The following is a 13,684-nucleotide window of genomic DNA, read 5'->3' as shown; positions in this document are numbered from 1 at the left end:
GACCTTTGCACCATGGCCCTTGGTGATGATGCGGTGGGCGGCGACGACAAGGACATCAACAACGACTCCGCTTCTGAGGTATCACATTCTGCCGCTGATCTCGTCGCTAAGGTAGAGGAGTTGACAACTACTTTGGCTAGTCAGGATGAGTTGCTTAGGCTTGTTGCTCATGAGATGAAGGATTTTAAGAGCAAGAACGAGAGCACACTTAGGGAGCTTGACTCTACTAGAATTTCTATTGTGGTGTCTAATTAGACTAAGTGGGATGGGTGTGCCCTACACATGTCGAACATCACCACATTATAGACCAAGTACGCCACCTTGCTAGATGAGTGCTACGAGTTGAGATCTAGGTCTAGCTTGTTGGGTGCATGTACTGCTTGTCCTAGCTTGCAGATTGAACTAACAGAGAAGAATGTAGGATAGCCTCGCTTGAGAAGGCTAGCTCAGTGAGTGCATCTGCACTTGCACAATGTGCACTTTGTGAGGGTTTGCAGTCTACCCTTGAGTCCTACAAACATGACAAGACTAGGATCAAGGAAGAAAACACATACCTTCGACCAGTCTCGAGCTAGGTGTCTAACAGTAAGCCCTAGTTGGGCATGATGGTCAGTTAGTTCAAGAGGGGAACTGGCAGACCAGGGTTAGGCTTTGCTGCTAGACTAGGAGTGACGCTCAATTTGGAAAGGTTAGTGAGTGCAGTGGCTTGAGTCGATGTGAGAAACATCCAGACACCTCCAAGCTTGTCAAAATCACTCCACCCAAATCTGCCACCCCTGTTGTGAGAGATGGAGTGTTTGTAGAGTCTGTGAGAGCACCACCTAAGTGGTGTCCAAAACCTAACCATCTCAAGAACACACTTGACACCCTACCTGACATAGTGACCCCCTTCATAGAGCACCCAACCACGCAAAAAACCCAAATCCCACAAATAGACTCCACCTAAGAGAGAGGTGAGATTTCATTGTGACAATTGTGAGAGGGATGGTCATTTGGTTGCCTTTTGCTTTAGGAGGAAGAGAGATGAGCGGGGGGGGGGGGGGTTCTGATGTGAGCAGAAGGAACATGAACCACCCCTCCCATGGTGTTCATGATTTTCCTACTCAAAGACAACATGCGAGGCTTAGAGGTGCTTTCCCTCTTGCTGTTAGGCCTCTGGTGGTGAGACCACAAGGTGGTCATGCTCGGTGGGATGCTAGTCGTGTGCCATATGGCTAAGGACCCCATGCGAGTAGTTTTTTTCCTACTTCTCTAGCGAACCACACTTTCCTACTCGTGGTGATCACTATCCCCCATGGGACCCAAGATGTTTGGTGTTTTCCCTAACACTTTTTAGGGGCAAGTGTTGTAGCACCGGTGTTCTTCATAGTTTACAAACCCCAGTGTTGTGCCATTTGCTCACCCCATGTCTTATTACTGATGCAGGACAGAGGCCTGGAGAACATGTGGCTCATGGATTTGGCTGATCGTGCCACATGACCTGATGCTCTAGATGGTTCTCTAGCCTTGACCTCATGATTGGTAGGGAATACATCACATTCGCGGATAAGTCGAGAGGTAAGGTTGTCTCTCGTGGCACCATTCGGGTGAACGGGAGCTTTATGCTCAAGGATGTTGCTTTGGTTTCGGACTTGCATTTCATTATGCTTCTTGTTTCGCAACTCATTGAGGACGACTGTGAAGTGCGCTTTAAGAGGGGCCTCTCTCATGTTTTGGATGCAAAGGGAGATCTTGTTTGTTAGATTTATCCATTTGTTCGAGTTTTTCGAGCTGATTTTCCCATTCTTCTAGCCCCTCTCGATGTCTTTTGGCAGGATCTCCCTCTTTGATTTAGAAGTGACATAGGAGCTTAGGTCACCTAAGTTTTGATCTTTTGTGATGACTAAGCTCACTTGACCTCATCCAATAATTGCCTAGATTGAAATTTGAGAAAGATCTTGTCTGTCGCCATTGTTGCCATGGCAAGATGGTTAATGCTTCCCATTTCTCGGCCACCAAAGTGATGACCTCGCAACTCGGCGAATTGCTTCATATGAACATTGTTGGTCCAACTTGGGTTTGCTCGTTTGGGGGATGTGGTATGTGCTTGTGGTCGTTGACGATTTTTCTCACTATTCTTGGGTGTTCTTCATGAAGGAGAAGGATGAGACTTTTGCTCATACTTGAGTTTGTTTCTTATGTTGCAAAATGAGTTTCCCAAAAAAACCATGAGAGTGATTCACAGTGACAATGGCACATAATTCAATAATATTCAATTTGAGACCTTTTGTGCTTCTATAGGACTCGAGCATCAGTTTTCCTCTTCGTATGTGCCTCAACAGAATGGTATAATTGAACGCAAGAACCAGGCCCCTGTTGAGATAGCTAGGACGATGCTCGATGAGCATAGTACTCCTAGGTGTTTTTGGGCCGAAGCAACCAACACTGCCTACCATGTGTCTAATCACATCTTTCTTTGTGCTTTCTTGAACAAAACTTCTTATGAGTTGTGATTTGGACGACCACCTAAGGTTAGCCATTTTAGGGTGTTTGGATGCAGATGCTTTGTTTTGAAACATGGCAATTTGGACAAGTTTGAGTCATAGTCTTCTGACGGTGTTTTTCTTAATTATGCATTACACTCTCGTGTTTATCATGTTCTCAACCTTGGGACTAACCGAATCCTAGAGACTTGTGAGGTGACATTTGATGAGACTTTGCCTAGTCCATCCCCTATGTTTGAGCCTGCATGTACATATCAGATGGGTGAGACCATCTTTGTGGAGGAGGAGCACAACAACGCTAAATGGGTGATCCCGAGCCATCTCCACTAGCTCCCCTAGTTGAGCCTGCGTTAACGACCACGGACGACGGACCCAACATGTCTACTTACACAACTTGGGGTTCACTCGAGCCTGAGGGTACTGAGCCCAGAGGAGTTGAGGCTGCTGTTGAGGGGGAGGCCACTTCTTTGAGGGAGGCTCTGTAACATGTCCAATGTGATCAGCCTCCTCAACATATGATTGGTGAGCTTCATGAGCAAGTCACTTGCTCTATGTATCATGAGATGTCTCACTTTTCTCACTCAGCTTTTGTTGCTTTTTTATCCCTAGGATGTTGGACACACTTTGTTTAACCCTAACTGGGTCAATGTTATGTATGAGGAGCTTGAAAATTGTGAGAGAAATCGGGTTTGGATTTTGGTGCCACCTCCTTTGAACTACCATCCTATCGGTACCAAATGGATTTTCAATAACAAACAAAGTGAGGATGGGATGGTGGTGCGAAACAAGGCGAGGTTGGTTGCCCATGGATTTTACCAAAAAGAGAGTATTGATTATGTGGAAACCTTTGCCCCTGTTGCCCATTTAGAAGACATTAGAATCCTTCTTGCTTTTGCTGCTCCAAAGGGTATTAAACTTTTTCAAATGGATGTCAAAAGTGCTTTTTTGAATGGGTATATATAGGAAGAGGTTTATGTGAGGCAAACCCCTGGTTTTGAGAGTTCCAAGTTTCCAAACCATGTTTTAAACTCCAAAAAGCTTTGTATGGTTTGAAACAAGCCCTAGAGCTTGGTATGAGCATTTGAAATATTTTTACTTGGAAAGGGTTTTAAAATGGGCTTTGTTGATAAAACTATTTTTCTCCTTAAGCATGGCAATGATACCCTTTTAGTTCATATATACGTGGATGATATCGTCTTTGGTGGTTCTTCTCATGCTCTTGTTTCCAAGTTTTTAGATACTTTGACTAGGGAGTTTGAGATGAGCATGATGGGCAAGCTCAACTTCTTCCTTGGGCTGAAAAATCAAGCAGACCCAAGATGGGACTTTTGTGCACCAAGGCAAATACACAAAGGATGTCCTGAAAAAGTTTGACACGGACGAGGCCAAGCCTCTTTTGATGCCCATGTTCACTGTGACAACGTTAGATGCCGATGAGGATGGTGAGTCCATGGACTAGGAGTACATGAGCATTATTGGCTCACTCTTATACCTAACTGCGACGAGGCCATACATACACTTTGTCGTGTGTCTGTGCGCACGTTTCCAAGCTTCCTTGCGCACTTTCCCATAGGTAGGTTGTCAAATAGATTATGAGGTACCTTCGTTCAATTCTGAGGTTGGTTTGTGGTGCTCGTATTTTGTCCTGTCTTTGTGTGGGTATTCAGACATTGATTTTGCGGGATGTCATTTGGATCGCAAGTCTTCTTCGGGACTTGTCAGATTTTTGGGACTTCGTTGGATTCCCGGTCTTCGCGAAAATAGTCTCGTGTTGCCAATTTACCATAGAGGCTAAGTATGTCACTGTCGCTAGATGTTGCTCGCAATTGCTTTGGATGATGGCTATGTTATGAGATTTTGGCTTGGATTTTCATCATGTGCCCTTGCTTTGCAATAACACGAGTGCCATAACTGTTGCCAAGAACGATGTGCTACATTTGAAGACCAAGCACATTCATGTTTGCTTTCACTTTCTCTGAGGTCATTTGAGAAAAGGGACATCGATTTGTGCCACATTGATACAAATAGATAGCTTGCTGACATTTTGACCAAACCTCTCAATCAGTCCACATTTGCTCATTTGTGAGGGTAATTGGGTGTTTGCTTCCCTTTTTGACTGAGGGCCCCCCTTTTGGTTTTTCTTCCTTTCTTCTGTTGTTCATGTAGTTTCTAGATTTTGTTTCTTGATTTTAGTATCATATCTTCATTTGCATCTCATGTAGCATTTAGAACTTCATTAATATAACTGCTAGAATGTGACCATGCTTTTAGTAGTGTGTTCTTTGTGTACATGATGATGCTATGGCCTGCTTAGGCTCCTTTTGCTCATATTGTTACAGTATTGTTGAGCTAAGCCTGGTTTCATAATTATGAACTTGGTTATTACTTGCTGAATCCAAACATTGTTCGCCATTGAGATTGGCACCTAACATGTGTAGGATGTGTTGAGATCCTTTTTGCTGTCACTAGTATGCTAGGCGGCTATGTCTCTTACCTTGAGTCATTCACTATCTTTATTCACTGATTCTGCGCTAAAATCTAAATCAATATATGTGAAATTCAAAATGATCGAAATGGTTTGCATTTGTCACCACATCACTATATCGAGATTGCCTCCATTTGCACTTTTGGATGAACTTGAGCGGTGTAGTGGATGATTGAAACCAGTGTCTTTAGCTTTTGAAAAGTGAGATAATGACAATGCTTACAACCTATCGCCCTCACATGCTTTGTGTAAAACTTGTGATCCACTGCAAACTTTGAAAACTTACTCAATTTCAAGTTTACAAATCTGATTCTAGCATGATGAGTGACCACTGTTTGGGGTAGTTCACCTTGTTTACCTTTGACTAGAACTTGGTTGATTTCCTATTTACTATATGCCTAGTGTTGTTTTAGTGGTGAACTTCTCTTTTGACTTGCTTAAAACTGAATCAAAATGCACAATATCTTGTGCATATGATCAGTTTGAGCGCTTGCTAGCACATGCATTTATTACTGCACACATAGCACAACACCACTTAAAGCATTTTTACACTCTGAGTGGTATACTCCTGAAGCTCCTGTATTCTCTCCATTTTCTACTCTCTTTTTTGCATTTCTACATTTTCTTAGGGGAGGTCTCTTGTCGAGGGGGAGTTTCTGTTTCTCCACTTGTTTGTGGCTTGATGAGTCCATTTGTCAACAAAGGGGACATATTTTGGATTGTCAAGGGTCTGGAGGAGTGTTGAGGGAGAAATTCTAGAATTTTGGGGATTCTTCATTTTTTTTCTTGTGATCATATCAAGGGGGATGAATTTGAAAGAGGGAGAATTTGAGCATTTGCTAGTTGTGTTGAGTCGTTTGCCTCTTTCTAGACAAACTATAGCTTTATTTTTAGTACTCATGCTGATTTTGTGCTCTGATGTGGTCTTGACATTTGGCTAGTGGTGTTGAGCTCTTCTTTTGCCTCTTCTTGAGGACTATCCATTTTCTCGCTTGGTCCTGTTGAGCCATTGCCCATTTATTTGGGGACCAAACTTTACTCGCTCTAAATGACTTGTTTTGGCTTTTGTCTGGCTTTTGGCCATTCGAGTGAGATTCTCTTCTTTCTTCTTTTGCTGATATATGTTTATGAGGTGGTGTTCAGAATGCCCTGATCAAGGGGAGATTGCGAACAAAAGGTTGATTTGTCCCTTGTGGTTCGGGTTGATGATGAGTGATTGTCAATGGGTAGGGTCTCGGGTGGAGTCATGGACTAACCGAGGCGTGAGTAATGTGTTGTGCAACCATGTCTCTTGGCTTGTGGTGTGAAGGTATGGAGCACAGGTATGGCGGTCGACCGCGAAGGTGAGGTCATGTGGGTTCGTGTTGATGGACCAAGAGCGGCGAAGGACAAGTGCTGGGACTTGGTCGATCGACCAGAGAAGCCGACTAACTAGCCATGGTGGTTGACACTTGGGACATACATGGGCGCGAGTGTCGGTGTTTTGGGTCCGACCGCACTCCCGGGGTTGCCCCTCAAGGTGTTTTTAGGAGTAGGACGGTGTCGACAACTGTAGCAAAATGGTTCGTGCCGATTGCACGAGGGACAGTGGACAAGGTTTACAGGTTCGGGCCGCTTAGAGATGCGTAACACCCTATGTCCTGGTGAGTATGCTCGGTGAATGTGGTTACAAGAGAGCTCTCCGGATTGAGAATACAGAGAGTTGGTGTGGGTGGCTATGTTATATGGTCGATCGTTCTGAAGGGGTGCCCCCTAGGCCTTATATACTCGACCGTGGGGCAATACATGTGGATATGATAACAACGTGTAGCTAAAAGATAGTGAACTGTTTGAGTTTATCTCCCTGTGGTTCTGCCGACTTATCCTCGCATGGCTCCGTTGCATGGGGGCTCCAGCGCGGGAAAGTCGGATCTCTATTGTGGTCGCTCGCTCGACGTTGTGGGTCGTTCGGGTTTGCACCAATCCGGCCTCATATCGATCTGCTTTGCTGGTTGTCTCTCCCCAGGCCCACGAAAGAATGACCTTACGATTTATTGGGCCCTTGGGCCTTTCGTGAGGTCTTTTACTCTTTTAGTGGACCCGGGGGATATCTATCCCCCACAAGTCCCCGATCTTTGGGTTAATTTGGAGGTAATCAGTCCAAAGATCCCAGGTCCAGCTTGCAGGTGATTTGAAGAAAATGACTTCTTATTGTCTCCTCCTGCTTTGATCACTCGTAGACCGAAGCTTTGTTTCGCGCTTGTGCCTTAGGGGTCGGCATTTCAATTTGTAGGATTCTGAACTTCATTGGGTGCGCCGGAGGTGCACCCAATGGGTGTAGCCCCCCGAGCTTCGAGTAGGTTTTAGAAAATAATCTACTCGAAGGTCTTCCCCAGAAATTATTTCCGTCTGTGCTCCTGCGTTTTGGTTGAGGGCCGGCCTTTTAATCTTGTCCCACGCCTTAGAAGTCGGCACTATCTTGGCTTGGAATGATAATTCATGGGGTGCACCGGAGGTGCACCCAATGGGTGTAGCCCCCGATCTTCAAATGGATTTTTGAGGATAATCCATTCGAAGGTCTTCCTTTTGTGTCTCTTTGCTGAAAATTATCCTTTCTGTTTGTAGAAATTGGCATGAAACTATCCGCATTATGCTTTGGAGGTCAGCATTATGTCATCAATATTATGCTTCAGAGGTCAGCATATATTTTGTCTTTAGTAGCCGAGTTCGCAATCCATCCATATCTTGCTAGGTAGTGCAATTTATTTGCTCTGCGACTGATTGGACGTTTGATGGACGTTCTCTGCCTAGTCTTCACGTCGCTTCTGTCGGCCATATTTTGTACTTCACTGGCTATATTTGGCTTTCCTCTGATCCTTACTGATATCTCATTTTTGTCTTGAGGTATTCACTGCGTGCCCTGCACAGATGTGACCGTTTTGAAAAATATACTGATAATTCCTGGGCGTCCCCCCAATGGGTGTGGGCAAGGGACGGCTTGGTACGCTGAGTGTTTTAGCCGGCTGCTTCTGAGTAGTAATGTGATGTGACGACGAGTGTAATCATATCCTTCGCGTTGTTGACTGGAGTCCCAATGGGTGTTGTGTTGCATGAAACGGCGTCAACCGCCTGACGTGTCTTCAGACGGGTTGAAGTGCTTATTGAATGCTTTGCGACTGTTCAGTGACCGCGGTTGGAGGTGAGCGGTTGCCTTCTCCTTCTATAAATAACGCCGTTGTCTCTCTGGCTTTTTCACATCTCTCGCTGTTCTCTGTTGCTTCCCTTTCTTCTCTCCCTTCTGCTTCCACCATGGGCAAGAACAACAAGCGCAAGCGTGAGCCAACTCCTCCATCGGAGGAGTTTGGTGACTCGGAGTACTCAGAGGAGGAGTTCTCCTCTGAGTCTGAGGGGTCTCCGGCTCCCACCCCCCTGCGTGAGTCGTCTGATGACTCAGACGACTCCCAGGGCCTTGCGGCGGAGGTCTGGACGTACATCCGGGCCGTCGAGCGCTCCGGGCTCGAGGGCTCGGATGAGTCGGAGTACTCCTCGGATGGGGAGGACTCGGACGACGGCGGCGAGGACGAGGACGACGACGACGACGATGGTGGCGATGGTGACGGTGACGGCAGCGACAGGGGCGGCAGCGGCGGCAGCAAGGACGGTGACGGCGGCGGCAGCAGGGGCAGCAACCGGGGCGGAAGCAGCAGGGGCAGCACCAGGGGCGGCAGCGGCGGCGGCAGCAACAGGGCCATTGGCTAGATGCCACTGGTCTTTTAGATATTAGTATAGTATAGTTAGAATAATGTAGTAGTAGTGTAGAGTAGTATAGCGTAGTGTAGTAGTAGTAGCAGTAATGTAATATAGTAGTAGTAGGGAAGTATCAACTCGTAAAGAGTTGATTTGTAAGTATGTTATCTTCCTTCTAATGAAAGAATGATGTTGGCTTCTCCTTTATGATTGTCCTACTCATTTGTGAAGCTGATTCCTTTGAGACAGTAAATGAATAACTTGGGGATCAAACTGATGCTTTCAGAAATAGCTGCCGAGTAACTTGTAGACGGTGTCGGCGCTTTAGAGGTAACTGCCGAGTGACCGAACACAATATCAGAGTTTTTAGAGATAACTGCCGGGCGACTTGAGACAATGTCAGAGGGCGACGTCAGCGTTTTAGAGGTGACACCGAGCGACTGAAGGGCGACGTCGGCGTTTTGGAGGCAACGCCGAGCAACTGAACACTATATCAGCGTTTTAGAGGCAACGCCGAGTGATTGGAAAGCGACGTCAGCATTTTAGAGGTAATGCCGAGCGACTGAACACGATATCAGCGTTTTAGAGGTAACGCCGAGCGACTGGAGGGCGACGTCGGCGTTTTAGAGGCAACGCCGAGCAACTGAACACTATATCAGCGTTTTAGAGGCAACGCCGAGTGATTGAACACGATATCAGCGTTTTAGAGGTAACGCCGAGCGACTGGAGGGCGACGTCGGCGTTTTAGAGGCAACGCCGAGCAAGCTGAACACTATATCAGCGTTTTAGAGGCAACGCCGAGTGATTGGAAGGCGACGTCAGCATTTTAGAGGTAATGCCGAGCGACTGAACACGAAATTGGCGTTTTGGAGGCAACGCCGAGTGATAACAGGCCGCGCGAGCCACTTTGAGGATGATAGCCGAGTGATGAGGTGGCGCACCGGTGTTCTGGAGATAACTGCCGGGTGACTACGTGGCACGCCGGGGTTTTGGAAATAACCGCCGGGTGCTGACTGGGCACTTTTTGAAACGGTATCTGGCTCGAGAATATCCCATAAGTGCTACGCTTTTAGCCGCCTTTGCTTTCCGTGCCCTAGTTCTTGCTTTCTCGCTTCCGAATCCTCTCTGCTATTCGCCTCCCACTCCGCTCGCTGGTAGAATCGAGATGGCGCCCAAGAGGAAGACCTCGAGTTCATCTGCTGTGGTGATTCCTCCAATCGACCCCAACAGCCAGTTGCCTTTCGCAGGTAACCACATGTCCGTCATTTCTGAGCCTAAACTTCTCCACCTCGTATCCATCGGGGGTTCTTCCTCCGCGGGAACTCTGTTCTTGGCGGATTTGCCATGGGTTTACTGTTCCGACTGAGGATACTCATGAGTCCGTTGTTTACGCCCCTTTCCTTCTCCGCGGCCTTGGCCTTCCCATTTCTCCCTTTTTCCGCGGCCTCCTTGATTTCTACCATCTTAACTTGACCCATTTGAACCCCAATTCAATCCTGCAAATCTCCATTTTCGTTCATTTATGCGAGGCCTTTCTTGGCGTGCTGCCGCATTTCGGTCTGTGGAAATACTTGTATCATTGTCGCCCTGGGATGGCCGGGGGATAACATCAGTTGGTTGGGGGTGCCAGCTTGGAAATGCGCCGCGGGAGGAAGACTGAATATCTCGAGATCCCTCTCAAGGACAATATCAAAGGATGGCGCTTGGAGTGGTTCATAGTTGAGAATTATGGGAATTCTCTCCCCTCCCGGTCGGGAAGACAGCCGGACGTTCGCACCCCAAGCTGGACCGAGTCTCCCACAGATCAGGAGGTAGCTGAGGCAGGTGTGTTGCTAGCTGAAGTTGGACTGCTGAAAGAGAGGGGTCTGACTGCTGAAGCCGTGGTTACTAATTTTGTTTTCAAGAATATTCAGCCATTGAAAGACAGGGCATACCCAGCTTATCTGTATCGAGGGCTAGCCGACTCAACTCGGGTTACTAACAGAAGAATTCCCTCTGCAGACTTGGTGAGCCGACTTGAGATGATCCTTAGGGGCAAAGTGTCGAATGTTGGTGCTCCAATGGCATACTCGGCCTGGAACCTGCCTCCTCCCAAAGCCTTCACCCTTTTTGTGTCGAATCCACCTGTCACTGATGGCAGTTTGGGCCTTAGAGTGCGACCCTCTGCTGATGAAGTTAGTGCCTTGGTTGCTTCGCTTGGGGAGATTCCTGATGATGAATGGCAGGTCCATTTTGAGGTGCCCTTGAACCCTAGCGATGCAGAGATAAGTGCTATGCTTGATTTGCTGGCTGAGGATTCTTCCGACGCTGCTCCTGCTGGGGCGTTGGTAGTGACGCCCCTCCCAGAGGCTGATACAACTTTGGATACTCAGAAGCCTGTCAGTACTCGCCCGAGGCGCCCTTGCCGAGCCAATCAGCCTGATCTTCTGCTGATGAGCAGAAGAAGAAAAGAAGACGCCTCCGGCGAGTATCCAGTTTGGATCAGGACGCTGGTACCTCGGTTCCTGCTACTGAAGAAGTGCCTGCGACTGGATTTACTGATGCTGACCCCAATGGGTGTACCCAATCCACTGCTGATCCCAATGTGGGTGCTCCATCTGTTGCTGAACCCAATGGGGGTGCTGCTTGTGTTGCCAATGTGGATGACGAGGAGGAAGAAAATGAAATTCCTTTGTCTCGGAAAAACAGTCGACAGTTCATCGCCAGCGGTGAAAGTAGTGTAGTTCCCTCTCCTGCTTTGTCTGCCCTCATTGGTCTGCAAGAACTGTCTCTGGCCAACTTTGATCAGACTCTTGAGGATATGGTCCCAGAGGACTTGTTATCGGAGCCAGTGGATGATGGTGCAATGGAGGTTTGCGCTGACGTGCCTGATGCTGGGTTGAGGTCATCCCGTGCCTCGTCGACCTTAGAGCACGATCTCGAGGGTCGGGAGACTGACTTGGATCGTCCTGGTCCTATGGAAGTAGCTGAGGGCTCGTCAGCCTTAGAGGTGGCTACTGCAGAGAACTTGGACCCCAAGGATGGTGCTGACACATGCCCAGCCCCCAAGGATGTCGCCGGGGATGACTTGGCTCGGGTGGGGAGTGTAAGCCACTGCCCAGCCCCCGAGGGTGCTGCCGGGGATGATCCGGCTCAAGTGGGCAGTGCAAACTATGACCCAGCCCCTGAAGGTGCCCGAGCGGGGTCTCCCTCCTGTACTTCCATGGACGTTCATGCGGGATCTCCTCCACACTCTGGCTGTATGGTGGTAGCCCAAGCCTTGGACCAGGGAGTCGCTTTAGAGGGCAGCGTCCCCGCTGACCGAGTGTTGAGCTCTGTTGATGGTATCGAGCTGGTTCCTGCTGGTTTGTTGCAAGCTGCTTCGGGCGGTGGCCTTACACCTGGTTATCAATTGATCTCTCCTGATTTGGGGACCCCTTCGTTCTTTTCCAACCTCCAGGTACTGTGATGTATTTTAGCTTGATTTTCACATTGCATGAACTGCTGTCATTACACTCATCTGTTCTCCTCATCAGGCTTTGGTGGATGGGATGGCTAGCCAGCTGAGGCTACAGGGTGCTTCTGTCCCAGAAGTAGCTTCATCTCTTGCATGTTGGAATCCAGTGTCACTTCAACATCGCGTCTCTGAATTGGAGGCAACCAACGCTGGTTAGTGCTTTTTTGCTTCTCTTTGCCTTCACTGTGGACTGCTTTACATTTTGACCCCCTTTTGTTTGATTATCTCCTGTTAGGAATGACTCGGCAGATCTCAACTCTTGAGGAAAAACATTCCCGAGATCAGGCTGAATTGGTCCAGCGGTGTACCGATTTTGAGGAAAAGTACTCTCAGAGCCGAACTGAACTGGGTCAGGTCTCCGCTGCCTTGGATGACACCAATGCACTGAGTTCTTCTCTTCATGCTCAGCTTAATTCTGAGAAGGTGATTTACAAAACTGTACTTTGCCTTGTTGTGTTCGTATTACTTGCTTGGTTTTTGAGGGGGTTGACTTTTGCTTGCAGGAAGAAAAACGTATCCTTGCTGCTTCTCATGACAGTCTTGACAGATTGTATCGTGATTCTAGCAACTCGCTGACCATCTTGGAGAGGAGTCACCGCTTTACTATGGAAGAATTGGACAATCAGCGATGTAAGCTGCAGGAATCCGCGGATGAAGTGGCCCGTCTCAAATAGCTGATATCGGCGAAGGACGCTACCATCAAAGAACTCCGAGCTTCCAAGAAATCCATTGTCCAGGAGTTAGAAACTGCTCGACTGGCTGCTAAGGTTGCCGAAGAAACTTCTGTTACTCTCAGAGCCCAGCGCGACAGAGCCATGGACAAGGCTATTCGGGCGGGGCGAATCTTGATGAGGAGACCCGGTGTGGTTGTTCCCGAAGATATAAGGGCTGATGTGAATGCTGCCCCTGATTCCTCAAGTCGCCCTTCTTCGTCGGTCGCTCCTGAGAAAGATATTGCGAAATAGGGAAACATTTTGCGTGCTTTGAGCGCGCGGTTAGCATGATCGAATATTTGTTAGAGGACATTGGTTCAGCATTCGAATGATATAGTTACTCTCTTATTGTTTCAGAATTCATCAGTTCGTAAAATTGCAGTAGTAAAATAATGCACGATGGTTATGAAATTCATTTGCGGGATATAGAAGTCATCCTTATATGAGTAATTGTAATCTCGTCGGATCGCCTTAAGTCGCTACTGACTTAAGTCGCTTGCTTTTGTTAGTAGGGCGTAGTGGTCACCCTGAATTGCGTAGTCGTGAGCATGTTGCACCGGCTTAAGTCGCCACCGACTTTAGCTGATTGCTCCGTTAGTAGGGCATAGTGGTCACCCCGAGTTAAGTAAGCGTGAGCATGTCGCACCGCCTTAAGTCATTGCCGACTTAAGCCGATTGCTCCGTTAGTAGGGCATAGTGGTCACCCCGAGTTAAGTAAGCATGAGCATGTCACACCGCCTTAAGTCGTTGCCGACTTAAGCCGATTGCTCCGTTAGTAGGG

This window comes from Zea mays, chromosome 1 (genome assembly GCF_902167145.1).
Source record: "Zea mays cultivar B73 chromosome 1, Zm-B73-REFERENCE-NAM-5.0, whole genome shotgun sequence".
Taxonomy (NCBI): Eukaryota; Viridiplantae; Streptophyta; class Magnoliopsida; order Poales; family Poaceae; genus Zea; species Zea mays.
This window is presented reverse-complemented; position numbering follows the sequence as displayed.